At 42.2% G+C, this 27,707-nt stretch overlaps 2 protein-coding genes across 2 annotated transcripts in view; one reads left to right on the top strand and one right to left on the bottom strand.

Annotated features, from left to right (window-relative positions):
- The window catches only part of LOC311140296 (NACHT, LRR and PYD domains-containing protein 3-like), a 633,219-nt gene that overhangs the window by 500,962 nt on the left and 104,550 nt on the right, over positions 1–27,707 (bottom strand). The gene's annotated exons all lie outside the window — the stretch shown is intronic.
- Positions 18,161–27,707, top strand: part of LOC311150682 (NACHT, LRR and PYD domains-containing protein 3-like) — a 47,453-nt gene continuing 37,906 nt past the window's right edge. Inside the window, exon 1 of the mRNA XM_084188186.1 lies at positions 18,161–18,284. The gene's annotated coding sequence lies outside the window, so the exon portion shown is untranslated. The remainder of the gene's footprint in view (positions 18,285–27,707) is intronic.

Below are 27,707 nucleotides of genomic sequence, written 5' to 3'. Positions count from 1 at the left end.
AAAACTAACTCAGACTCAATGGGAAGTAGCTACTAAAACTAACTCAGACTCAATGGGAAGTAGCTACTAAAACTAACTCAGACTCAATGGGAAGTAGCTACTAAAACTAACTCAGACTTAATGGGAAGTAGCTACTAAAACTAACTCAGACTCAATGGGAAGTAGCTACTAAAACTAACTCAGACTCAATGGGAAGTACCTGCTAAAACTAACTCAGACTCAATGGGAAGTAGCTACTAAAACTAACTCAGACTCAATGGGAAGTAGCTACTAAAACTAACTCAGACTCAATGGGAAGTAGCTACTAAAACTAACTCAGACTCAATGGGAAGTACCTGCTAAAACTAACTCAGACTCAATGGGAAGTAGCTACTAAAACTAACTCAGACTCAATGGGAAGTAGCTACTAAAACTAACTCAGACTCAATGGGAAGTAGCTACTAAAACTAACTCAGACTCAATGGGAAGTAGCTACTAAAACTAACTCAGACTCAATGGGAAGTAGCTACTAAAACTAACTCAGACTCAATGGGAAGTAGCTACTAAAACTAACTCAGACTCAATGGGAAGTAGCTACTAAAACTAACTCAGACTCAATGGGAAGTAGCTACTAAAACTAACTCAGACTCAATGGGAAGTAGCACTAAAACTAACTCAGACTCAATGGGAAGTAGCTACCTAGTAGCTGGGTGACAGCTGCACACACATTCTACGCATGAACTACACCCATCATCAATACTTTTAATCACAAATAAACAATCATCAGTTTTAGAACTGACAATGTACCATTATTTGTGTAAAACTAACAGTGAAATACGACTCAGACTCATCCTCTGGCTTAAAAACAGAAGTCCAAACTCTGGTGGTACGGTAGCTCAATGTACGGTAGTTTCCTGGGAAGACACAGAAGAAAAACAACACTCAATCAAAACCATCTAACCTGTAGCAGAGCGCTTTGACACACCCACTCCTTTTCCACACGCCCACTACTTTCCTTTCGACACACCCACTCCTTTTCCACACGCCCACTACTTTCCTTTCGACACACCCACTCCTTTTCCACACGCCCACTACATTCCTTTCGTCACACCCACTCCTTTTCCACACGCCCACTACTTTCCTTTCGTCACACCCACTCCTTTTCCACACGCCCACTACTTTCCTTTCGACACACCCACTTTTTTTCTACACGCCCACTACTTTCCTTTCGACACACCCACTCCTTTTCCACACGCCCACTACTTTCCTTTCGTCACACCCACTCCTTTTCCACACGCCCACTACTTTCCTTTCCACACGCCCACTACTTTCCTTTCAACACACCCACTCCTTTTCCACACGCCCACTACTTTCCTTTCGTCACACCCACTCCTTTTCCACACGCCCACTACTTTCCTTTCCACACGCCCACTACTTTCCTTTCGACACACCCACTCCTTTTCCACACGCCCACTACTTTCCTTACGACACACACACTCGGCCATACTCCGTTGGCCATATTTGGATGCAGCTACCCCCTTTTCAGTGGAAAGACAAAAGGTGGTTCCACCCAGAGCCATGTGTTTAGACTGAGCCAGCTCACAGTACAATTCCACCCTATCCGCTTACGGGTTAACGTTTTGGTTGGCCAACAATATTTTAAGACTATTTTAATGCCTGTCTGTTTAGTGGTCCTTGCTTGATGTTGCTGAACCCTTATTGGGAGGTGGCTAACTAGTCTGTATATTCCACTGATTCATATGGATACCAGTCCATTCATTGGCTGTCTGTTTAGTGGTCCTTGCTTGATGTTGCTGAACCCTTATTGGGAGATGGCTAACTAGTCTGTATATTCCACTGATTCATATGGATGCCAGTCCATTCATTGGCTGTCTGTTTAGAGCTTCTTGCTTGATGTTGCTGAACCCTTATTGGGAGGTGGCTAACTAGTCTGTATATTCCACTGATTCATATGGATACCAGTCCATTCATTGGCTGTCTGTTTAGTGGTCCTTGCTTGATGTTGCTGAACCCTTATTGGGAGGTGGCTAACTAGTCTGTATATTCCACTGATTCATATGGATACCAGTCCATTCATTGGCTGTCTGTTTAGTGGTCCTTGCTTGATGTTGCTGAACCCTTATTGGGAGGTGGCTAACTAGTCTGTATATTCCACTGATTCATATGGATACCAGTCGGTTGTAAAAGTGGGTAAAAACAGAAAAGCATATAACTGTAGCTATGTGGTCTTTACTTGATGTGGTGTGCAGCATAGAGTGTATAGTCCTTTAGTCTCTATGGGCCAGATGGCCAGTTTGTGAGGGCTACAGCATGGGGAAAGAAACTGTTCAGATGGGGGTCTATAACATCCAATCACATAGGTTTACAGCAGCGGACAGTTGAAAATTCATCGCTACTAACTCAAACTGCCTTGGTTTAAATAAAGACAATTTCTGTAAAGATAAAAAAGTATATAACTTTTAAATCATGAGCCTCATCTTGAAGAGTCACCTGTGACAGTATTCATAAAGAGTGGGAGTACTGATCTGGGATCAACACTCCTCCTCTGGGAAACTGCATATATGAATAAGGGCCCGGGAGTCATCAGGACCAACTGGAAGTCTCTCTGGATAAGAGCTTCTGCTAAATGACGTAAATGTAAATGTAGTATGAGTCACCAGGACCATGAAACCAAACACATGGTGTTGTAAAGTCTAGTTACAGCAGTGGTTTACTGCCATCTAGTGGAAGATACCAATAAAACACTTTATTATCAGGATGGGGAGATGGCTGAGCTGAAACTGAATGTACAGGATCCATTTGGAGATGACAGAGCAGAAAACACTATATGGAGAGAACTGAAAAATAAAGTAAGTATTTCTGAACAATAATCTGAACAATAGTCTATTCTAATGGACAGAGTAAGAGAATGAATACCTGGAATGAGATATTACTAGTTAGTAGAACTGCTACTTGAGCTGAGTTGCTGACAGACAGCAGTTTTCAAATTGGAAACTAATCAGTAGGTCTATGTGTTATCAGGTAGGCTATTATCATTGTCATTATGGAGACACCTATTTTACAACCCTTATTCCATAAAACATATTAACGCTGTAGAACTGATGCACATCAAGAAATAAGGTGACAAATCACAGGAAAACTACTTTAGGCTCTCTAGAGCACGTTAGATACATTCTGTCGGAGGTGGTTTAAACTGCATTCTACTTTGCTTATGGAAAACCATATCATGCGAAGGTTTTTACACATGCTCTGTTCTTGGGTTTTGTTCTTGGGTCTCGAGTGGAAATTTGAAATGGAAGTTATGGAACTCCATCATGTGCTTCTGTTATGAGAAAACCTCCACAATGAAACAGACATTAAATGTGGAGAATGATAGATCTGTTGGCCATCAAGTAGCCTATTAATTGTTATGCCTGTCTAGGCTACTGTAGCCTGCCATTTTATACTATAAATATGTTGAAATGACTGGAGTCGTTGCAAATCATTTTGTGCCCCTTGTGTAGCCAACCTGGAGCTGGCAAACAGATGTAATAAATAGCCTTTAACTTCAGTTTATTGTTGTTGTAGCCTTGTGTTATTATGTAATTAATAATGGCCGTGTTTAGTTAATTCAATTGGAAGTTATCAAGTGTCACCATGGTCACAGTTCTACAGGAAAGTCGGAGCTCTAGAAAGAGGCCAGAATTCCGAGTTGAATGACCGTTTAAAACAAAGTTTCCAGTCGGAGCTCTAGAAAGAGACCAGAATTCCCAGTTGGATGACCGTTTAAAACAAATGTTTCCAGTCGGAGCTCTAGAAAGAGACCAGAATTCCCAGTTGGATGACCGTTTAAAACAAATGTTTCCAGTCGGAGCTCTAGAAAGAGACCAGAATTCCCAGTTGGATGACCGTTTAAAACAAATGTTTCCAGTCGGAGCTCTAGAAAGAGACCAGAATTCCCAGTTGGATGACCGTTTAAAACAAATGTTTCCAGTCGGAGCTCTAGAAAGAGGCCAGAATTCCCAGTAGGATGACCGTTTAAAACAAATGTTTCCAGTCGGAGCTCTAGAAAGAGGCCAGAATTCCCAGTTGAATGACCGTTTAAAACAAATGTTTCCAGTCGGAGCTCTAGAAAGAGGCCAGAATTCCCAGTAGGATGACCGTTTAAAACAAATGTTTCCAGTCGGAGCTCTAGAAAGAGGCCAGAATTCCGAGTTGGATGACCGTTTAAAACAAATGTTTCCAGTCGGAGCTCTAGAAAGAGACCAGAATTCCCAGTTGGATGACCGTTTAAACAAATGTTTCCAGTCGGAGCTCTAGAAAGAGGCCAGAATTCCCAGTAGGATGACCGTTTAAAACAAATGTTTCCAGTCTGAGCTCTAGAAAGAGGCCAGAATTCCCAGTTGGATGTACGTTTAAAACAAATGTTTCCAGTCAGAGCTCTAGAAAGAGACCAGAATTCCCAGTTGGATGACCGTTTAAAACAAATGTTTCCAGTCGGAGCTCTAGAAAGAGGCCAGAATTCCCAGTAGGATGACCGTTTAAAACAAATGTTTCCAGTCGGAGCTCTAGAAAGAGGCCAGAATTCCCAGTTGAATGACCGTTTAAAACAAATGTTTCCAGTCGGAACTCTAGAAAGAGGCCAGAATTCCCAGTAGGAGGACCGTTTAAAACAAATGTTTCCAGTCGGAGCTCTAGAAAGAGGCCAGAATTCCGAGTTGGATGACCGTTTAAAACAAATGTTTCCAGTCGGAGCTCTAGAAAGAGACCAGAATTCCCAGTTGGATGACCGTTTAAACAAATGTTTCCAGTCGGAGCTCTAGAAAGAGGCCAGAATTCCCAGTAGGATGACCGTTTAAAACAAATGTTTCCAGTCTGAGCTCTAGAAAGAGGCCAGAATTCCCAGTTGGATGACCGTTTAAAACAAATGTTTCCAGTCAGAGCTCTAGAAAGAGACCAGAATTCCCAGTTGGATGACCGTTTAAAACAAATGTTTCCAGTCGGAGCTCTAGAAAGAGGCCAGAATTCCCAGTAGGATGACCGTTTAAAACAAATGTTTCCAGTCGGAGCTCTAGAAAGAGGCCAGAATTCCCAGTTGGATGACCGTTTAAAACAAATGTTTCCAGTCGGAGCTCTAGAAAGAGACCAGAATTCCCAGTTGGATGACCGTTTAAAACAAATGTTTCCAGTCGGAGCTCTAGAAAGAGGCCAGAATTCCCAGTAGGATGACCGTTTAAAACAAATGTTTCCAGTCGGAGCTCTAGAAAGAGGCCAGAATTCCCAGTTGAATGACCGTTTAAAACAAATGTTTCCAGTCGGAACTCTAGAAAGAGGCCAGAATTCCCAGTAGGATGACCGTTTAAAACAAATGTTTCCAGTCGGAGCTCTAGAAAGAGGCCAGAATTCCGAGTTGGATGACCGTTTAAAACAAATGTTTCCAGTCGGAGCTCTAGAAAGAGACCAGAATTCCCAGTTGGATGACCGTTTAAACAAATGTTTCCAGTCGGAGCTCTAGAAAGAGGCCAGAATTCCCAGTAGGATGACCGTTTAAAACAAATGTTTCCAGTCTGAGCTCTAGAAAGAGGCCAGAATTCCCAGTTGGATGACCGTTTAAAACAAATGTTTCCAGTCAGAGCTCTAGAAAGAGACCAGAATTCCCAGTTGGATGACCGTTTAAAACAAATGTTTCCAGTCGGAGCTCTAGAAAGAGGCCAGAATTCCCAGTAGGATGACCGTTTAAAACAAATGTTTCCAGTCGGAGCTCTAGAAAGAGGCCAGAATTCCCAGTTGAATGACCGTTTAAAACAAATGTTTCCAGTCGGAACTCTAGAAAGAGGCCAGAATTCCCAGTAGGAGGACCGTTTAAAACAAATGTTTCCAGTCGGAGCTCTAGAAAGAGGCCAGAATTCCGAGTTGGATGACCGTTTAAAACAAATGTTTCCAGTCGGAGCTCTAGAAAGAGACCAGAATTCCCAGTTGGATGACCGTTTAAACAAATGTTTCCAGTCGGAGCTCTAGAAAGAGGCCAGAATTCCCAGTAGGATGACCGTTTAAAACAAATGTTTCCAGTCTGAGCTCTAGAAAGAGGCCAGAATTCCCAGTTGGATGACCGTTTAAAACAAATGTTTCCAGTCAGAGCTCTAGAAAGAGACCAGAATTCCCAGTTGGATGACCGTTTAAAACAAATGTTTCCAGTCGGAGCTCTAGAAAGAGGCCATAATTCCCAGTAGGATGACCGTTTAAAACAAATGTTTCCAGTCGGAGCTCTAGAAAGAGGCCAGAATTCCCAGTTGAATGACCGTTTAAAACAAATGTTTCCAGTCGGAACTCTAGAAAGAGGCCAGAATTCCCAGTAGGAGGACCGTTTAAAACAAATGTTTCCAGTCGGAGCTCTAGAAAGAGGCCAGAATTCCGAGTTGGATGACCGTTTAAAACAAATGTTTCCAGTCGGAGCTCTAGAAAGAGACCAGAATTCCCAGTTGGATGACCGTTTAAAACAAATGTTTCCAGTCGGAGCTCTAGAAAGAGGCCAGAATTCCCAGTAGGATGACCGTTTAAAACAAATGTTTCCAGTCGGAGCTCTAGAAAGAGACCAGAATACCCAGTTGGATGACCGTTTAAAACAAATGTTTCCAGTCGGAGCTCTAGAAAGAGGCCAGAATTCCCAGTAGGATGACCGTTTAAAACAAATGTTTCCAGTCGGAGCTCTAGAAAGAGGCCAAAATTCCCAGTTGAATGACCGTTTAAAACAAATGTTTCCAGTCGGAGCTCTAGAAAGAGGCCAGAATTTTGAGTTGGATGACCGTTTAAACAAATGTTTCCAGTCGGAGCTCTAGAAAGAGGCCAGAATTCCGAGTTGAATGACCATTTAAAACAAATGTTTCCAGTTGGAGCTCATTTTTTCCCCATTTCCCAGTTGTCTTGAACTCATTGAAGTCGGAAGTCTGAGATTTCCCAGCTCAGAATTTCCAGTTGTTTTGAGCACAGCACGGCATTAATAAAGATTATGCCAGAGTCTCCAGTCAAGTAAAATGACGTAGGGGTTTAACAGCAGTTGGCATCCAACGTTATGCTTCATTACCGCCACCTACTGTACTGGAGTGTGGGCGAGAGACAGGGAGAAACTAAATCCTACCTGCTCTTAAAGCCAAGCACCACAGACTAAAAGGGATTGTTTTTCCTTTACTCTCATCAGACTGAAACTTTACCAGTTGAAAGTATACATAAATACAATATATTTTTGAATTACAAGTTGTATTTGTTATTAAAGTAAAATATGCAAATAAGGCAATACCTCCTTAAATATGCACTAATTTGCATATTAGGAGAATCTGTTTTTTCAACACATTGCTTCCAGACACTCACTGGTCAGACTTTTACAGAACAGTTTATCAAAATATTGTCATTTCATGGAAAAAAAAAAAAAAAACTCTATTCACATGTATGACGGATGCATATTTTGCATATATTTACAAATAAAATGACACTTACAATAAAAACGACACAAGATATCAAAGAAAGCCACAGTAAAAGTCTGACTATAAGACCTAAGAACCTGTGTGTGGAATAATGTTAATGTCCTCTGAAGACTGAGAAAAATGAATTGTCACACGGGGAACATGTCATTTAGAGAACATGGCTGATAAAGATTGGCTAATGCAATTAAAATGTACTTTCCATAAATATGACCATTTACGTCACATTAAATGTATCTCTTTTTCATATATCACTTCTAAACTGACAAATAAACATCAAATATACCTTTTACAAATACATCAGCACGTTTAATACATTTGTTTCAAGCAATAGAGCATATGCTTTGAATACTGGTCTGTTGGGCAAATATGCAGTTTTGGGCAAATTCTCATATCACTTTGCTCAATGTGTCACATCCAAGGCTTTTGTATGGCTGTTGAAATGTGCAGAACAGTAATCAGCTATGCCTGCCCCATATGTACGGCCCTCTTTGAGTTGTTGCTGGTGCCGCTTTACTATCTTGACTGTGTCATGTGACCTGCGCCTCCCCTTGTCACACTCCATTGAAGCAGCATCAGCTCTCACAACTCCTCTCTGATTGCTGCCAGTGTCACCAAAGTGCTGCCAATACACAATTAGTCCATCCCATCTGATATAGCAGTGGCTCCCTCATTGAACGTGGCTACTGCCATACTGGCAATGCAGCTTTTGCCCAAGAAGACAGTTTTGGGGCATCGCGACCATATTAGAGTTCAGACGTTCATTTGCATTCTGGGTTCCTCCGTGCTACATTCTTTTGAGGACGTTATCATTTGACATCCTATGATATACAGGTACCATTTTCTGTGCATCCTCTCAATTAAAGAATGTATGGCCCAGGGGCGATGTGTTCATTAGGGCGATATGGGCGACGCACTGCCAAACGGGAAAAGGAAGGGATTTTTTTTCTAATCAATCATATCACGGCAACAGTAGTTCAGTGTTCTAATCTAGACGTCTGATCTGCCAATAAATGTCCAATCAGGCTAAAGTCGTGCTTCAAATGTCCCCGCCCGTTTTGGGGCGATTTCAGTCAGGTTGAAAATCGCCCAGAAGTCTCTCATAGCCTCTAATGTAAAATATTTTTTTTTCAAATATCAGAGCTTTCAATACAATCTCTATGGGTTTCTGAGGGCTTGCACTTACGCGCTTTCGTCATACGTAACGTAACATAACCATGAACGTAACTAAGAAACTACTCTTTCACCCTGAAGGCGGCATGGCAGACAGCACCGCTTGGACAGCGACTGGTGTAACCGACATGCAACATCTTTCAGAAAAGATTAAGAAAAATGAGCTGTCAAAGACCCACAAGGATAGCTGTTTGAGATTGTCTGCTTTGGGGAGAGTGAATATATTTACTACGACACTAGCTGTCCGCCGCCACAACGATGAGGTTAGCAACAGCAGAGTCGTGAACACTGTCTACGAGAATCGAGACGACCTCATAGAATGTTTTGAAGCCATCCGGACGGGTTCATTCATTCACGGGTTCATTCACATAGACAACAATAATGTACAAAGCCAAAAAACACATTGGTCTGTTTGCCTTCAGGGACTCCTCTCAACAGCAGCTGCAAGAAGCAACAGGAGCCAAAAGACCCAGAACAGCTTTGAGAGAAGAGGAGAAGCAGAGGCTGTCTGAAGAGGTCTGCAACACCATCCTGGATCACACCAAAGAAAGGTTATCTTTCTCTGGCCACCTTGTGAGTGCTACCTTACTGCAAGCAGACATGTTTGAAAGGTACTGCCATTCAAAAAAATAAAAAATCTGTTCATGTTCATTTTTACAAATCTATACAATTGGCCAGAATATGGTTGTTCATATTTACAAATCTATACAATTGGCCAGAATATGGTTGTTCATTTTTACAAAGCCATACAGATAGCTGTGTTTACCTTTTCTAGAAATTACTTTCAAATTCTGTTTTCAGGCGAAATGTCTATCACTGTTCATTTTCACAAATCTATACAAGAGGGCAGAATATGGAAGTCTATAAAAATTTCTTATTACCAATAACTTGCATCAATGTTTTCAGTAGCCTCTATCAAAAGCTCCTGCTTGCTTGTTGTGAATTATGCTCAGGTGCACATATTTCCAATTCAACCATGAGGCAAAAAATGTGGTAAAAGCTCTTGTTGATCCTGCAATCTGAACAAATACCAAGATGCTGTATTTTCAGCTGATATTTCATTTGTTTATGGAAATGCATATTGTTTATGCAGTGTTGAGGAATGTGAAAGAACACCCTTGATTATTTTTACTGTGATAACTTATTTTGCTTTTGTAAGCCAACACTTTTGAGATCAGTCAATAAATGCTTCTGGTATTGACTTATATGCTGCCCCTGTCTTCATGTTGTTGCTGGACATATCTTTTTAAAAATGTGTGTAGGTCACCTAAATCGTCAGAAAAATTGCCCCCCCTGAGAATTTTTTCAGGAGCCGCCACTGGTATGGCCTTCGTGTTTTTTGCGACTGGGTGGATCTTCACCATTTTCTAGGGCTGGCTGGTACCAGCACCAATGAACACACCTATCCCATAGTTGGAAGTGAATCCTCTCTTGTGCCAAGAGCCATCAAAAGATCCATGAATGTCTATGATGGCATCCTCATCCTCCTTCAGCAACTCTGCTATGTCTGGGTCTATATCTGCGTATTCTAATTAGCTTTGCAGCACTCCCCATTGGCTGTTGCCCTCTCTGAATCTCTGCTACTAAAGTGGGGGAAAAAGTACTTATTATGATGTCTGTCGACATTACAGTCATAACTGCAGGACTAAATATCAGCATGTTACCCTATGTACATATTAGCATATCAGCATGTTACCCTATGTACATATTAGCATATCAGCATGTTACCCTATGTACATATTAGCATATCAGCATGTTACCCTATGTACATATTAGCATATCAGCATGTTACCCTATGTACATATTAGCATATCAGCATGTTACCATGTGTACATATTAGCATATCAGCATGTTACCCTATGTACATATTAGCATATCAGCATGTTACCCTATGTACATATTAGCATATCAGCATGTTACCCTATGTACATATTAGCATATCAGCATGTTACCCTATGTACATATTAGCATATCAGCATGTTACCCTGTGTACATATTAGCATATCAGCATGTTACCCTATGTACATATTAGCATATCAGCATGTTACCCTATGTACATATTAGCATATCAGCATGTTACCCTATGTACATATTAGCATATCAGCATGTTACCCTATGTACATATTAGCATATCAGCATGTTACCCTATGTACATATTAGCATATCAGCATGTTACCCTATGTACATATTAGCATATCAGCATGTTACCCTATGTACATATTAGCATATCAGCATGTTACCCTATGTAAATATTAGCATATCAGCATGTTACCCTATGTACATATTAGCATATCAGCATGTTACCCTATGTACATATTAGCATATCAGCATGTTACCCTGTGTACATATTAGCATATCAGCATGTTACCCTATGTACATATTAGCATATCAGCATGTTACCCTATGTACATATTAGCATATCAGCATGCATTTACTTTATGTAAAGCTAATTTCTCAGTAATCACAGTTGGCTACTAAATATTATTTATCCACAGCAAGTCACCTGACAATAATGGGCTACTCTCCCTTTTTATTGACCTGTCACTCTCCTGTCATGTCTCTGATATGAGCTGAGACTCAGGGAAGGAATCCCTAGGACTTTGTTTATTTTCTTTAGAGCTGCATAACCAAGTCCACGTTTGTGTGCTAGAAGAACCATCCTCACATTTATATAAAATGCCACATCTCCCCTGGAGCCCTCCTGCAGCCTGGAGGAAGTGTAAACACTCCTCCTAAATGCATCACGATCACCTTCACAGGGTGCCCATTCTATCATGACAGAATTACAGAATCCCTGGTTGGTGGGGGTCTATGGTGATTTTCAGTCCAGTGTTTAGACACTTAGGGCAAATCAAATCATGTACAAGTTGGTTTCTTTGTGACATGTGGAATAAAAGCCACTGTTGGCTGTCTGTCTGTCTGCTGTCTGGTTGATCGCTGCTAGCTGTCATCTTCATCTCAACTAATGTGCGTCTCGACGCGCTGCTGCCGGCCTCCTCCTTTTCCTCCTCTACCTGTACTGCCACTGCCTGGATCGGCTGATCAGGCTCATGTTTTCTTTCATACACTGCTTTTCTCGCATTGGCTAACAGAGATCGCCTATTTTTTATTCACATACTGTAGGTATATTCTTCGAGATTTTCTCGTGTTGTCTCTCTTTACGTGGATTCCTCGCGGGAGATATTCTCAAACGAGGAAGCGCTGTGCGGCACATGAGGCATTTTAACCAATCAGGTTGCCGGAAAGTGCCATTAAATGTCAGTAACCAATCGGATGTCAGTAAATGCCGCCTCTTTCAGCACTACGTCACAAAGAATATAGACATATATGGACTGTAACGATCTGCTCCGGAAAACAAGCTGTTGAATTATATATGATTCAACATGGACAGTTTGAAAAATAGCTGTTGAAGTTCTACATGAAACATGCTAACAAAAACGACATTTATGCTAGGTGTAGTTGACGGAGTTGGGATAAAATGATACAAATCAAGTATTTATATACATTATTGCCAATGTAATTGTACATTTTATGAAAGTATGGAAGTTATAGTTCCAAAATATCCCAAAATCGGAACATTGACAGATGGAAGCAAAATCACAATGTTTTGCCTGTGGTGCCTGGCCTTAATATTTTACGATTGGTTTCGATTTATAATGTCCGATTATCAAATGGGCATGAACAGGGTCAGGGGAACAGCTCGACTAGCGAATGGAGGCTGCTTTCCTGCCTATTCGTTTTTAGTTTTTCAATCATATGCTGTGTATACTCTCGTTATTTCACTCCAAAAATCAAATCAAATAAAATCAAATTGTATTGGCCACATGCGCCGAATACAACAGGTGCAGACATTACAGTGAAATGCTTACTTACAGCCCCTAACCAACAGTGCATTTATTTTTAATAAAAAAGTAAAATAAAACAACAACAAAAAAGTGTTGAGAAAAAAAGAGCAGAAGTAAAATAAAGTGACAGTAGGGAGGCTATATATTCAGGGGGGTACCGGTGCAGTGTCAATGTGCGGGGGCACCGGCTAGTTGAGGTAGTTGAAGTAATATGTACATGTGGGTAGAGTTAAAGTGACTATGCATAAATAATTAACAGAGTAGCAGCAGCGTAAAAAGGTGGGGTGGGGGTTGGGAGGGCAGTGCAAATAGCCTGGGTAGCCATGATTAGCTGTTCAGGAGTCTTATGGCTTGGGGGTAGAAGCTGTTGAGAAGTCTTTTGGACCTAGACTTGGCACTCCGGTACCGCTTGCCGTGCGGTAGCAGAGAGAACAGTCTATGACTAGGGTGGCTGGAGTCTTTGACAATTTTGAGGGCCTTCCTTTGACACCGCCTGGTATAGAGGTCCTGGATGGCAGGAAGCTTGGCACCAGTGATGTACTGGGCCGTACGCACTACCCTCTGTTTGAGGAGCATGCAGCCTCTCGCTGCGCGATTGGTGATATTCCGCCCAAACTCTGTATGCCATGGGCTCTCCAACCCTGTTCCTGCAGCTACCCAGTGCTTCATTTGGGAAACCAGGTGGAATCTGTTTTGGATCATCAATAGTAACATGTTTTCCCAAAGAAACATATTTCACTAAACTGTTGACAGCCCTTCTCTCTGCGCGCTCGGATAGAGGGGAGGAGATGGAAACGCACGGTGGTGAGATATTCTGTAGCTAAAAGTAATATGTCATCCTATTAATTATGAACATATTTGTTTTCTTCCTATTACTAGACTATATTAAAATCTAATTCTGTAAACCGGAAGGCTAACTCTGTAAGCTGCCCTGCACAATCAATGAACCAACAGCATGGCTTGGGCCTATACGTTCTCTCCCAGACTCATGGATAGGAAGTGTGGAGCGTAACATAAGGTAACCAGTCCATCCAGTATGTATAATAATACAGTCATCACTCAAAGGACATTACTAGAATGTGTTTAATTGTGGAGTCAAGGCTAGACCAATTATGTACCGAAGACATCTTAAATCCTTTTTCTGTTTTTAATGTTTTTCTGCCGTGTGTAATATGCAGTAGGCTATGTATTGGATAATGGCAAAATCATTATTTTATCATTCGTTTTTTTGGGGCTTGGGCTCATATATAGCCTATGTGTATACATAATATACAACATCCACAACAACCATGTTTTTCACTCAGTTTCAACCTGTTGAACTTCTTTCTTCAAATGGATCAATCACAGTGATGTGAGTTTTAAAAGCACAATACTGTTTTGTTTGATGTGATTTTTTTTTGTTTTTGGTGTGTGTGTGTGAGAGAGAGAGAGAGAGAGAGAGAGAGAGAGAGAGAGAGAGAGAGAGAGAGAGAGAGAGAGAGAGAGAGAGAGAGAGAGAGAGAGAGAGAGAGAGAGAGAGAGAGAGAGAGAGAGAGAGAGAGAGAGAGAGTGAGAGAGAGAGAGAGAGAGAGATAGTTTGTGTACTGTGGGATTCTTTAATCAGTTTGGCTCATTGGACAGGTCAGAGTCTATGTTTTAAAGTTCTTGAGTGGTTTTTGGCAATACACTGTAGATGTATGTGTTCCTGAGTAGAGAGTGTTCCAGAGTAGAGAGTGTTCCAGAGTAGAGAGTGTTCCATGGTAGAGAGTGTTCCAGAGTAGAGAGTGTTCCAGAGTAGAGAGTGTTCCAGAGTAGAGAGTGTTCCAGAGTAGAGAGTGTTCCAGAGTAGACAGTGTTCCAGAGTGAGAGAGTGTTCCAGAGTAGAGAGTGTTCCAGAGTAGAGAGTGTTCCAGAGTAGAGAGTGTTCCAGAGTAGAGAGTGTTCCAGAGTAGACAGTGTTCCAGAGTAGAGAGTGTTGCAGAGTAGAGAGTGTTCCAGGGTAGAGAGTATTCCAGAGTAGAGTGTTCCAGAGTGAGACAGCGTTCCAGAGTAGAGAGTGTTCCAGAGTAGAGAGTGTTCCAGAGTAGATAGTGTTCCAGAGTAGAGAGTGTTCCAGAGTAGAGAGTGTTCCAGACTAGAGAGTGTTCCAGAGTAGAGAGTGTTCCAGAGTAGAGAGTGTTCCAGAGTGGAGAGTGTTCCAGAGTAGAGAGTGTTCCAGAGTAGTGAGTGTTCCAGAGTAGAGAGTGTTCCAGAGTAGAGAGTGTTCCAGAGTAGAGAGTGTTCCAGGGTAGAGAGTATTCCAGAGTAGAGAGTTCCAGAGTGAGACAGTGTTCCAGAGTAGAGAGTGTTCCAGAGTAGAGAGTGTTCCAGAGTAGAGAGTGTTCCAGAGTAGAGAGTGTTCCAGAGTAGAGTGTTCCAGAGTGAGAAAGTGTTCCAGAGTACAGAGTGTTCCATGGTAGAGAGTGTTCCAGAGTAGAGAGTGTTCCAGAGTAGAGAGTGTTCCAGAGTAGAGAGTGTTCCAGAGTAGAGAGTGTTCCAGGCTAGAGAGTGTTCCAGGCTAGAGAGTGTTCCAGAGTAGAGTGTTCCAGAGTGAGACAGTGTTCCAGAGTAGAGAGTGTTCCATGGTAGAGAGTGTTCCAGAGTAGAGAGTGTTCCAGAGTATAGAGTGTTCCAGAGTAGAGAGTGTTCCAGAGTAGAGAGTGTTCCAGAGTAGAGAGTGTTCCAGAGTAGAGAGTGTTCCAGAGTAGAGAGTGTTCCAGAGTAGAGAGTGTTCCATAGTAGAGAGTGTTCCAGAGTAGAGAGTGTTCCAGAGTAGAGAGTGTTCCAGAGTAGAGAGTGTTCCAGAGTAGACAGTGTTCCAGAGTGAGAGAGTGTTCCAGGGTGGAGAGTGTTCCAGAGTAGAGAGTGTTCCATGGTAGAGAGTGTTCCAGAGTAGAGAGTGTTTCAGAGTAGAGAGTGTTCCAGCGTAGAGAGTGTTCCAGAGTAGAGAGTGTTCCAGATTAGAGAGTGTTCCAGGGTAGAGGGTGTTCCAGAGTAGAGAGTGTTCCAGAGTAGAGAGTGTTCCAGAGTAGAGAGTGTTCCAGAGTAGAGAGTGTTCCAGAGTAGAGAGTGTTCCATGGTAGAGAGTGTTCCAGAGTAGAGAGTGTTCCATGGTAGAGAGTGTTCCATGGTAGAGAGTGTTCCAGAGTAGAGAGTGTTCCATGGTAGAGAGTGTTCCAGAGTAGAGAGTGTTCCAGAGTAGAGAGTGTTCCGTGGTAGAGAGTGTTCCAGAGTAGAGAGTGTTCCATGGTAGAGAGTGTTCCAGAGTAGAGAGTGTTCCATGGTAGAGAGTGTTCCAGAGTAGAGAGTGTTCCAGAGTAGAGAGTGTTCCAGAGTAGAGAGTGTTCCAGAGTAGAGAGTGTTCCAGAGTAGAGAGTGTTCCAGAGTAGAGAGTGTTCCATGGTAGAGAGTGTTCCAGAGTAGAGAGTGTTCCAGAGTAGAGAGTGTTCCAGAGTAGAGAGTGTTCCAGAGTAGAGAGTGTTCCAGAGTAGACAGTGTTCCAGAGTACAGAGTGTTCCAGAGTAGAGAGACCCACAGAAGCAACTGTAATTGAGTACTGACAGTGTCTGCTGTGGCAGGTGGGAAGGTGCAAGTTACCTGAGAAATATCTAGTCTCCCAATGTTCTAATCTCTCAATGTTCATCTCAAAGTGCATCAAATGCATGCATTTAGCTGTTGAAATGCTCCGGACCCCCACACTGTCTTTGGGCTAAGCCCCAATGTCTTCAAATTCTAGAAAAGCCCCTGGACAGGCCTCATTCCAGTCACAGCTACAACCACCACCACCGACTACCACTACTGTTACCTCTGGGAGAGAGGAGTTGCTACCCCTGGGGAGAGGGGAGTTGCTACCCCTGGGGAGAGAGGAGTTGCTACCCCTGGGGAGAGAGGAGTTGTTACCCCTGGAGAGAGGAACTTCTACCCCTGGGGAGAGAGGAGTTGCTACCCCTGGAGAGAGAGGAGTTGCTACCCCTGGGGAGAGAGGAGTTGTTACCCCTGGAGAGAGGAACTTCTACCCCTGGGGAGAGAGGAGTTGTTACCCCTGGAGAGAGGAACTTCTACCCCTGGGGAGAGAGGAGTTGCTACCCCTGGAGAGAGAGGAGTTGCTACCCCTGAGGAGAGAGGAGTTGTTACCCCTGGAGAGAGGAACTGCTACCCCTGGGGAGAGAGGAGTTGTTACCCCTGGGGAGAGAGGAACTTCTACCCCTGGAGAGAGAGGAGTTGCTACCCCTGGGGAGAGAGGAGTTGCTACCCCTGGGGAGAGAGGAGTTTCTACCTCTGGGGAGAGAGGAACTTCTAACCCTGGAGAGAGAGGAGTTGCTACCCCTGGAGAGAGAGGAGTTGCTACCCCTGGGGAGAGAGGAACTTCTAACCCTGGAGAGAGGGGAGTTGCTACCCCTGGGGAGAGAGGAGTTGCTACCCCTGGGGAGAGAGGAGCTGTTACCCCTGGGGAGAGAGGAGCTGCTACCCCTGGGGAGAGAGGAGTTGCTACCCCTGGGGAGAGAGGAGCTGTTACCCCTGGGGAGAGAGGAGCTGCTACCCCTGGGGAGAGAGGAGCTGTTACCCCTGGGGAGAGAGGAGCTGTTACCCCTGGGGAGAGAGGAGCTGCTACCCCTGGGGAGAGAGGAGCTGCTACCCCTGGGGAGAGAGGAGCTGTTACCCCTGGGGAGAGAGGAGTTATAATAATAATACGTGTATTAATATAGTTGATGAAATTGTTATGTGTAATAATATAGTTGATGATATTGTTATGTGTAATAATATAGTTGATGATATTGTTATGTGTATTAATATAGTTGATGATATTGTAATGTGTATTAATATAGTTGATGATATTGTTATGTGTATTCATATAGTTGATGATATTGTTATGTGTATTCATATAGTTGATGATATTGTTACGTGTATTCATATAGTTGATGATATTGTTATAGTGTTATAATAGGCCTACTGTCCTTAACATGTTTTCAATATAAATTAGATGTGGGATGTGAATTCGTTCTGTTTCCAACTGTGTGCCCCAGGGTGATCACTCCTACACTATCTAGAATCTAAAAGGGTTATTTGGCTGTCCCCATAGGAGAGCCTTTGTAGAACCCTTTTTGGTCCTAGGTAGAACCCTTTTGGGTTCCATGAAGAATCCTTTCCACAGAGGGTTCTACATGGAAGCCAGAAGGGTTTTACCTGGAACCCAAAAGCGTTCTCCTATGGGGACAGCCAGAGGACCCTTTTGGAACTATTTTTTCTAAGAGTGTACTGTATCATAGGTCTATAGACTTGTCTTCTCAAAACAGGCTTAAAACACAACAAGCAACAACATTTTCTCTTTCTAATCTACTGTTAACTCTTTTCACTCAGGAAGGTTTGCTGTGTGAAAGAGATAAAAATAAATATTGTGGAAAGGCTGTGTGTTCATTAGTGCCCACCGTAGCAAAACGTTTGGCAACAGAAACCGTTAGGTCACGTTGTACAGCTTATATACTGTTTATGCAACATTTTAAAACTGTTGTCTGTGGTGTAAACTAATGAATACGACCCAGGTTGTAGCCTACAACTCGGCTGTTGATGTCTGCCTCATGCTGAAACCTGAACGTAGCCTGAGGGGTGGACTATGATGCAAGCTAGATATACTGTTTTTTCAAAGCTTATCTACATTTCAGTTAGCTTCACATTCCAACTCAGACTTCACCCTTAAGAATACACAGAGTGCCAGTCATCAGGAAGGTGCTCTCTCAGCAGAACTGAAAATATCTCAACGGCTTGACATGTTCTGGTTGTGAATTCAGGCTACAAGGTGAGAATCTTTCCAGGGATTATTATAAAGTGGTAGAGAAATTAAATGTATGGTGTAATTTTTGTACAGTGAATGGAAGTAAAACACTCAGACCTAACAGTCGACTTCTAATGAGACAGGTACGTGTCAGTTTAATCATACAAAATGGAGCTAACTGAATATGGGCAAGTCAAATTCAATATATGTATATATTATAGTTCTACATTTAACATTTCATATGATAACTGTAATTGTATCATAGTTCTACTATATTGTAGCGATCCTCGCTAAATGAGCCACGTCACAATTCCAACCAAGTAAACCAATTGGCGCCAACGGCGTGATGCGTAGGTTGTTTGCCTTTTACACATGCAACCTGGGTTTTCTTCCCTGCTCCACTGTTCGCTACATTGGTGTCAGAAGTGGTATGGTGTCTGTGAGGCCATCAGAATTTATGGCCCGGACATGTGAGGGGTCTGAGTAGTCGAAGCACAGGACTTTTGTAGGGGACAGTGTGAGTCAGGTTACAATTCCCATTTCTGCGATGCGTAGGGTGTTTGCCTTTTTTCGACAGTTACCTGGGTTTACCGCCCTGCCCGCTGTTTTCTACACTATTGATATCATAATCTTCCCGACATCGTTTGGACACACCTACTCATTCCAGGGTTTTTCTTTATTTTTACTAATTTTTACATTGTAGAATAATAGTGAAGACATTAAAACTATAAAATAACACATATGGAATCATGTGGTAACCAAAAAAGTGTTAAACAAAAATACATTTTGTATTTGAGATTCTTCAAATAGCCACCCTTTGCCTTGATGACAGCTTTGCACACTCTTGGCATTCTCTCAACCAGCTTCATGAGGTAGTCACCTGGAATGCATTTCAATTAACAGGTGTGCCTTCTTAAAAGTTAATTTGTGGAATTTCTTTCCTTCTTAATGCATTTGAGCCAATCAGTTGTGTTGTGACAAGGTAGGGAGGTATACAGAAGATAACCCTATTTGTTAAAAGACCAAGTCCATATTATAGCAAGAACAGCTCAAAAAAGCAAAAAGAAATGACAGTCCATCATTATTTTAAGTCATGAAGGTAAGTCAATACAGAACATTTCAAGAACTTTGAGAGTTTCTTCAAGTGTAGTCACAAAAACCATCAAGCGCTATGATGAAGCTGGCTCTCATGAGGACCGCCCCAGGAATGGAAGACCCAGAGTTACCTCTGCTGCAGAGGATACGTTCATTAGAGTTACCAGCCTCAGAAATTGCAGCCCAAATAAATGCTTCACAGAGTTCAAGTAACAGATACATCTCAACATCAACTGTTCAGAGGAGACTGTGTGAATCAGGCCTTCATGGTCGAATTGCTGCAAAGAAACCACTACTAAAGGACACCAATAATAAGAAGAGACTTGCTTGGGCCAAGAAACACGAGCAATGGACATTACACCGGTCAAAATGTGTCCTTTGGTCTGGAGTCCAAATTTGAGATTTATGGTTCCAACCGCTGTGTCTTTGTGAGACGCGGTGTGGGTCTCCGCATGTGTATTTCCCACAGTAAAGCATGGAGGAGGAGGTGTTATGGTGTGGTGGTGCTTTGCTGGTGACAATGTCTGTGATTTATTTAGAATTCAAGGCACACTTAACCAGCATGGCTTCCACTGCATTCTGCAGCGATACGCCATCCCATCTGGTTTGCACTTAGTGGGACTATCATTGGTTTTTCAGCACAAGTACAGGCTGTGTAAGGGCTATTTTACCAAGAAGAAGAGTGAAGGAGTGCTGCATCAGATGACCTGGCCTCAACAATTCCCTGACCTCAACCGAATTGAGATGGTTTGGGATGAGTCGGACCGCAGAGTGAAGGAAAAGCAGCCAACAAGTGCTCAGCATATGCAGGAACTCCTTCAAGACTGTTGGAAAAGCATTCCAGGTGAAGCTGGTTGAGAGAATGCCAAGAGTGTGCAAAGCTGTCATCAACGCAAAGTGTGGCTATTTAAAGAAACTCAAATATAACATATATTTTGATTTGTTTAACACTTTTTTGGTTACTACATGATTCCATATGTGTTATTTCATAGTTTTGATGTCTTCACTATTATTCTACAATGTAGAACATAGTAAAAATAAAGAAACAATGGTTTTGGGAAACAGCTTGGAGATATACTCCTACAAAGGTTCTAACGATTAACTTAGCCTTCAGGTGCTTTAGGGAAACCGGGCCCAGGTGGTCTCTTTAGGAAATGTTGTGAAAATATTTGGCCTAGGCTACATGCCCTGTTATTTAGACTGGAAACCGATTTGTAGGTGATCAATCCTGCTACTGATAGCCAATGTGAACTGATTTGAACAGGTTTAGGCTGGTGATCTAGGATATGTAGGCTACATCCGAAGTACAGTACCAGTCAAAAGTTTGGACACACCTACTCATTCCAGGATTTTTCTTTATTTTTACAGTTTTCTACATTGTAGAATAATAGTGAAGACATCAAAACTATGAAATAACACATACACATATTGCTCGTGCCTAGGCTACATGCTCTGTCCTGCTACTGGTAGGCCTGTAACGTTATGGGAACTGATCTGAACAGGTTTAGGCTGGTCATCTAGGATATGTAGGCTATAGCTGAGGTATAGACCTCCATCGGCATATCACTAACAAACCGCTATTATATATTATAACCTAGCCTACTTTACATAATATAAATCTCCTACTTGTTGAAAAAATACTTTCTGAATGTATCAATGATTTCCCCTCAGATCAATTATGCCCGTTTTAGCCCTTCTGTCTACATTCTCAGATAAGTTTAGAAAATAACAGATTGAAAGAAATAGTCTACTTTTAATAAATACACATTAGCCTGAGAGAGTGGAAGGGCTGAGAGGAATGTGGCCTTGTGTTGCTGCACTGTCTATAACTACCTAAACAAACAGTAACAGGGAGATGAGGTGAAAGATATCAGTCACGACTACGTGTTGTTACAGGCTTTGGTATTTCCATTTATATTTTGAGGTTGGACGTTAGCACGTTGGCCGCACCTCTTGGCGCCACCTCAATAGACAGTATGCTTATGCCTGTGCTGGCTTGTCATCTCTTTAGTCAGAAGGGTTCCATCTGTTATGTGATATTGAAGAGCAGCTGGCCCAGTGTTCTGGTTGGCCTTAGAGATGTTAGAAGACTGGCACCTCTTTGTAGCTCTGCTTCTTTAAGTTGATGAACAAAGTCTTTCTGTCTTGTATCTCCCAGGGTTTGGTTTGGTTGGGTTTGGTTTGGTTTGGTCTGGTTTGGTTTGGTGTGGTCTGGTTTGGTCTGGTTTGGTCGGGTTTGGTTTGGTTTGGTCTGGTTTGGTCTGGTTTGGTCTGGTTTGGTCTGGTTTGGTTTGGTTTGGTTTGGTCTGGTCTGGTCTGGTTTGGTTTGGTTTGGTCTGGTTTGGTTTGGTTTGGTCTGGTCTGGTCTGGTTTGGTTTGGTTTGGTCTGGTTTGGTTTGGTTTGGTTTGGTCTGGTGTGGTTTGGTCTGGTTTGGTCTGGTTTGGCCTGGTTTGGTCTGGTTTGGTTTGGTCTGGTCTGGTTTGGTTTGGTTTGGTCTGGTGTGGTTTGGTTTGGTCTGGTTTGGTCTGGTTTGATCTGATTTGGTCTGGTTTGGTGTGGTCTGGTGTGGTGTGTTTTGGTTTGGTTTGGTTTGGTTTGGTCTGGTTTGATCTGATTTGGTCTGGTTTGGTGTGGTGTGGTCTGGTTTGGTCTGGTTTGGTTTGGTTTGGTTTGGTTTGGTCTGGTCTGGTTTGGTCTGGTTTGGTCTGGTTTGGTCTGGTTTGGCCTGGTTTGGTCTGGTTTGGTTTGGTCTGGTCTGGTCTGGTTTGGTTTGGTCTGGTTTGGTTTGGTCTGGTTTGGTCTGGTTTGATCTGATTTGGTCTGGTTTGGTTTGGTCTGGTGTGGTGTGGTTTGGTTTGGTTTGGTCTGGTTTGGTCTGGTTTGGTCTGGTTTGGTCGGGTTTGGTTTGGTTTGGTCTGGTTTGGTCTGGTATGGTCTGGTTTGGTCTGGTTTGGTGTGGTCTGGTTTGGTCTGGTCTGGTTTGGTTTGGTTTGGTCTGGTTTGGTCTGGTTTGGTCTGGTTTGTTCCACTTGTTTTTTTACTCCATATTGTAAGTTGGAGGGTTTTTATTTCAGATGTCCTCGTCTGGAGCCACTTCAATGGGCACTCATGGTGGGAGTCTTTTAGGTTCCACTTTCTTGTTGCTAGTCAACATTCAGTGGACACTAGGGATTGGACGATTAATACCGGAGCTACGATGCGCCGGTGCAGTTTTCAAAGCACTACTGATTCGACACAACGTATCAATGCTTGTATCAAAGTAACAATACTACGTGATGATGACTGTCGAAGCTTCGGACATCACACTACCATCTGACAGGTGTCAGAAGAGCACTGACCTCTGCTGGAAGCTTTGTGTCTTTATCTATACAGAACAAAAATATAAACGCAACATGTAAAGTGTTGGTCTCATGTTTCATGAGCTGAAATAAAAGATTCCAGAAATGTTCCATTCGCACAAAAAGCTTATTTCTCTCAAATTTTGTGCACACATTTGTTAACATCCCTGTTAGTGAGCATTTATCCGTTGCCAAGATAATCCATCCACCTGACAGGGGTGGAATATCAAGAAGCTGATTAAACAGCATGATCATTGCACAGGTACACCTTGTGCTGGGGACAATAAAAGGCCACTCGAAAATGTGCAGTTTTCTCACACAACACAATGCCACAGATGGCTCAGGTTTTGAGGGAGCGTGCCATTGGCATGCTGACTGCAGGAATGTCCACCAGAGCTGTTGCCAGAGAATTGAATGTTCATTTCTCTACCATAAGCTGCCTCCAACGTCGTTTTAGAGAATTTGGCAGTACGTCCAACCGGCCTCACAAAATGCGAGAGATCTCGCTGATTTCTCCCTGGTGCCAGTGCTTTTTTTTTTTTACATGTAAAGTTTCTTTCAAACACTGACCTCTACTGGACACCTTATTTATACATTTAGTTTGATGTCTTCCATTTTGTAGCCCCTGAATGGGAGCTCAGCAGGTAGGGACGGGGATTGGGATTTCCCATTGTTGTTTAAATAATTTGTTTTATTTAGTGTAACGTATGATAATCTTCTGTATTTAGTATCCTAAATAATACCACAGATGTATCGTTTTTGAAAACATAACTAACTAAATGTTGTTTATTAGTCCTCAAATCTATCCATTGCGTTTTCTGCAAAATGTGTTGAAAGCCCCAAAGCGTTCAGAAAGCCTCTGTTTCCCACCACTAGTGGACACCCCCATGAGTGTCTTTCAGAACCCCTCCTAAAACCACCTGTTTCGTTTTGGTTGTTGTTAGTGACTCTTTGTTAGTTCCTTCTTCTGTTTGAGAGACAGTGTTTTATTTACTGTTGAGGAACGTAACAATGTTCAGGTGATTAAATTAAATCACCCGACTGTTTGGATATGTCTGTTAGTAAATGTTTTATTTCTAAGAGATCATGAATAAAAGAGAATAATTGACATTCTAGAATGAGTTGTCACTATGTTCACCACAACCAACATTCTGCATCTCTGTTTAGGGGTCAGTGCTCTAAAATGAGTCTCTCTGGGGAGAGAGAGGAGGGGGTCCCTGCCTCTAAAATGAGTCTCTCTGGGGAGAGAGAGGAGGGGGGCCCTGCCTCTAAAATGAGTCTCTCTGGGGAGAGAGAGAAGGGGGGCCCTGCCTCTAAAATGAGTCTCTCTGGGGAGAGAGAGGAGGGGGGCCCTGCCTCTAAAAGGAGTCTCTCTGGGGAGAGAGTGGAGGGGGGCCCTGCCTCTAAAATGCGTCTCTCTGGGGAACATGACACCAAAGCTAAGAGCTGAGATGACAATTTTATGAATAATTTATTATGTTTATATCCAAAACGCTATTTCCCCAAAAAAATCACATGTGTTTTTTTAAAATATAATTTATTGCTAATATTACTTTTCTCAGATTTTTAATTCATAGATTTTAAATGTGTATGAATTTTTTTGGTTGTTGTTTGCAAAACACTACATTTCCAATGTTCAGCTAGAATAAAACGTTTGTATCCTGAATATATGACTGTGATATTTGGTTGTCTCACCTAGCTATCGTAAGATGAATGCACTTACAGATGCCATGTCTTCATTTCACCCAGTTTCTCTCAGCAGGAAAATAATCCTGCAGCAACAGGAAATGTGAATTATTATGTGGATTATAATTAATGGACATTTTTTGTAGGGGTTGATACATTTTTCATTATAGCAAAATAAGTCTGAAATGTTGAAGTGGAAATTATAAACTTTAGAAGCCTTTTTAAACCTTGAATACATTACAAGTATGCATTTCCTGCTGTGTGGGAAAATTCCTTTTCAAATTTAACTCTTCGGAGTCTGGAGCTTTTTTGGCCGTTTTTGGGTACCTTCAATTTTGCCCTGATATACTACATAAAGAAATGTTTACCAGACCAATGTTGGGTATCTTTTTTTTCAGCACAACCTCACCTATATGATCTGTTAGTAAGTTTTTCACTTTGACATACTATTTCAACACACTGGACCCAAACACACACAGAAAACACAAAGTCCGTTTAGAAAAAAGATGGTTTTTTTATTGTAAAACCCTCAAACATGGTGAACCAAGCATTTAAAAAGCTTCAAATTGAACCACAAGGTGCAAATATGAACATATAAAAGTATTTTGGTGATATATACAAGCAATAAATAACTATTTACAATAAAAAGTAGGTATAACCACTGGCGTTTTTCTTCTATTCTAACCCTAAACCTTTTTGTGCCACTCCTCAAAACAGTTTCTGTCCAAAATGAAAAAAAAAGCTTCAAATTGAACCACAAAGTGCAAATATGAACATATAAAAGTATTCTTGAGATATATACAAGCAATACACAACTATTTACAAAAAAAGTAGGTATAGCCACTGGCCTTTACCCTATTTGTGCCACTCTTCAAAACAGTTCCTGTCCACAATGACACAGAGAGCCACATCACAGGCCTTGCACTTCCATGGTGTGACAAACCTCTTCTTGTCAACTTGTTTACAGCGTTGACAAACCCTGCGGCCTGCTGTGGCTTTGTCTTTGGCCTCTGCAACATTGGCAATGGCCACAGGAACATGGCTGGTGCTACTAACTCGTGAAAAACTCTCCAAAACTACTCATGAACTGAACTAATTCCTCTCGTTCGTTCTTTCGCAATGGCTAGTTGTCATGGGAATGAATGTTTATATACTCGTGTGCATCCTGAAGAACCGGGTTAGCACAAGCACACGTTTTTTTCCGTTCCTTTTTATCACAAAAGACGACAAAGTTATTATAATAAATGCAAAGCGCTCATAAAAGAGCGCATATTTTGACGCACTTTTTTCATGGAATTGAAATTATCATAACTTTGGTTTTAGTTGGTGTATTTACATGAAACAAACACTCAAAACGTAGCTTCGGGTCTCCATTTCTGCATGAAATCGACGGCAGCCCTCTGCGTCACTTGGTTTGGATGCTGCGCGGTCCTAAAGCCGGCCCGCGATTTGAACGCGCCGAAGCGTTCGCCGACTCGGAAGAGTTAAAATTTAAAAAAGAGAAAAGTAAAAAGAAAGTAAAGTCGTAGCCGGCTGCGACCGGGAGACCCATGGGGTGGTGCACAATTGGCCCAGGGTAAGGGAGGGAATTGCTGGCAGGGATGTAGCTCAGTTGGTAGAGAATGGTGTTTGCAATGCCAGGGTTGTGGGTTCGATTCCCATGGGGGGGCAGTATGAATAATAATGTAAGCACTCACTAACTGTAAGTTGTTCTGGATGAGAGTGTCTGCTAAATGACAAAAAAAAAATGTTTATTGCAACATTTTAAAACTGTTGGCTGCGGTGTAAACTAATGAATACGACCCAGGTAGTAGCCTACAACTCGGCTGTTGATGTCTGCCTCATGCTGAAACCTGTATGTAGCCTGAGGGGTGGACTATGATGCAAGCTAGATATACTGTTTTTTCAAAGCTTATCTAGATTTCAGTTAGCTTCACATTCCAGATCAGACTTCACCCATTAGAATATACAGAGCGCTAGTCATCAGGAAGGTGCTCTCTCAGCAGAACAGTAGATATCTCAATGACTTGACATGTTCTGGTTGTGAATTCAGGCTACAAGGTGAGAATCTTTCCATGGATTATTATAAAGTGGTAGAGAAATGTAATGTCTGGTGTAATTTTAGTACAGTGAATGGAAGTAAAACACTCAGACCTAACAGTCGACTTCAACTGAGACAGGTACGTGTCAGTTTAATCATACAAAATGGAGCTAACTGAATGTGGGCAAATCAAATTCAATATATTCATATATTATAGTTCTACATTTAACATTTCATATGATAACTGTAATTGTATCATAGTTCCACTATAGTGTAGTGATCCTCGCTAAATGAGCCACGTCACAATTCCAACCAAGTAACCCAATTGGCGCCAGTGGCGTGATGCGTTGGTTGTTTGCCTTTTACACATGCAACCTGGGTTCGCTTCCCTGCCCCGCTGTTCGCTACATTGGTGTCAGAAGTAGTATGGTGTCTGTGAGGCCATCAGAATTTATGGTCCGGATGTGTGAGGGGTCTGAGTAGTCGAAGCACGGGACTTTTGTAGGGGACAGTGTGAGTCAAGTTACAATTCCCATTACTGCGATGCGTAGGGTGTTTGACTTTTTCGCCAGTGACCTGGGTTTACCACCCTACCCGCTGTTTGCTACACTATTGATATCATAGGCTTCCCGACATCCGTTGAACAAAGATACATTATAATATGAGTGAAAGGATTTGAGGATAATATCAGTAAGTGTTGATTTAGAGTTGTCTTCTGGGTTCAGCCTTCTAGCTGCCTTTATCAATTGGGTGAAATGTAACAAATGACATGGTCTCAGAGTTTGGAGATAACCAGTCCCAGTTTAAATCACTATGACAATCATTTCATTATTTATCCAGAGCAGCAAGGGAATCTAGAGACTCAACCTTTTTTAATTTAACCTTTATTTAAGTAGACAAGTCAGTTAAGAACAAGTTCTTATTTACAATGACGGCCTACCCCGGACGACGCTGGGGCAATTGTGCGCAGCCCTATGGGACTCCCAATCACAGCCGGTTGTGATACAGCCTGGAATAGAACCAGGGTCTGTAGTGACGCCTCTAGCACTGATTGGCTCAAACGCATTAAGAAGGAAAGAAATTCCACAAATTAACTTTTAAGAACAAATGACATCCTCATCCGTTTAAGAACAAATGACAAATGTGGTCCTCTCTAGCTCAATTGGTAGAGCATGGCGCTTGTAATGCCAGGGTAGTGGGTTCGATCCCCGGGACCACCCATACGTTAACATTTATGCACACATGACTGTAAGTCGCTTTGGATAAAAACGTCTGCTAAATGGCAT

This window comes from Coregonus lavaretus, assembly GCF_964263955.1.
Source record: "Coregonus lavaretus genome assembly, chromosome: 2".
NCBI lineage: Eukaryota > Metazoa > Chordata > Actinopteri > Salmoniformes > Salmonidae > Coregonus > Coregonus lavaretus.
Note: the sequence above shows the minus strand (reverse complement) of the source record. Positions and strands in the feature narration are given on the sequence as shown.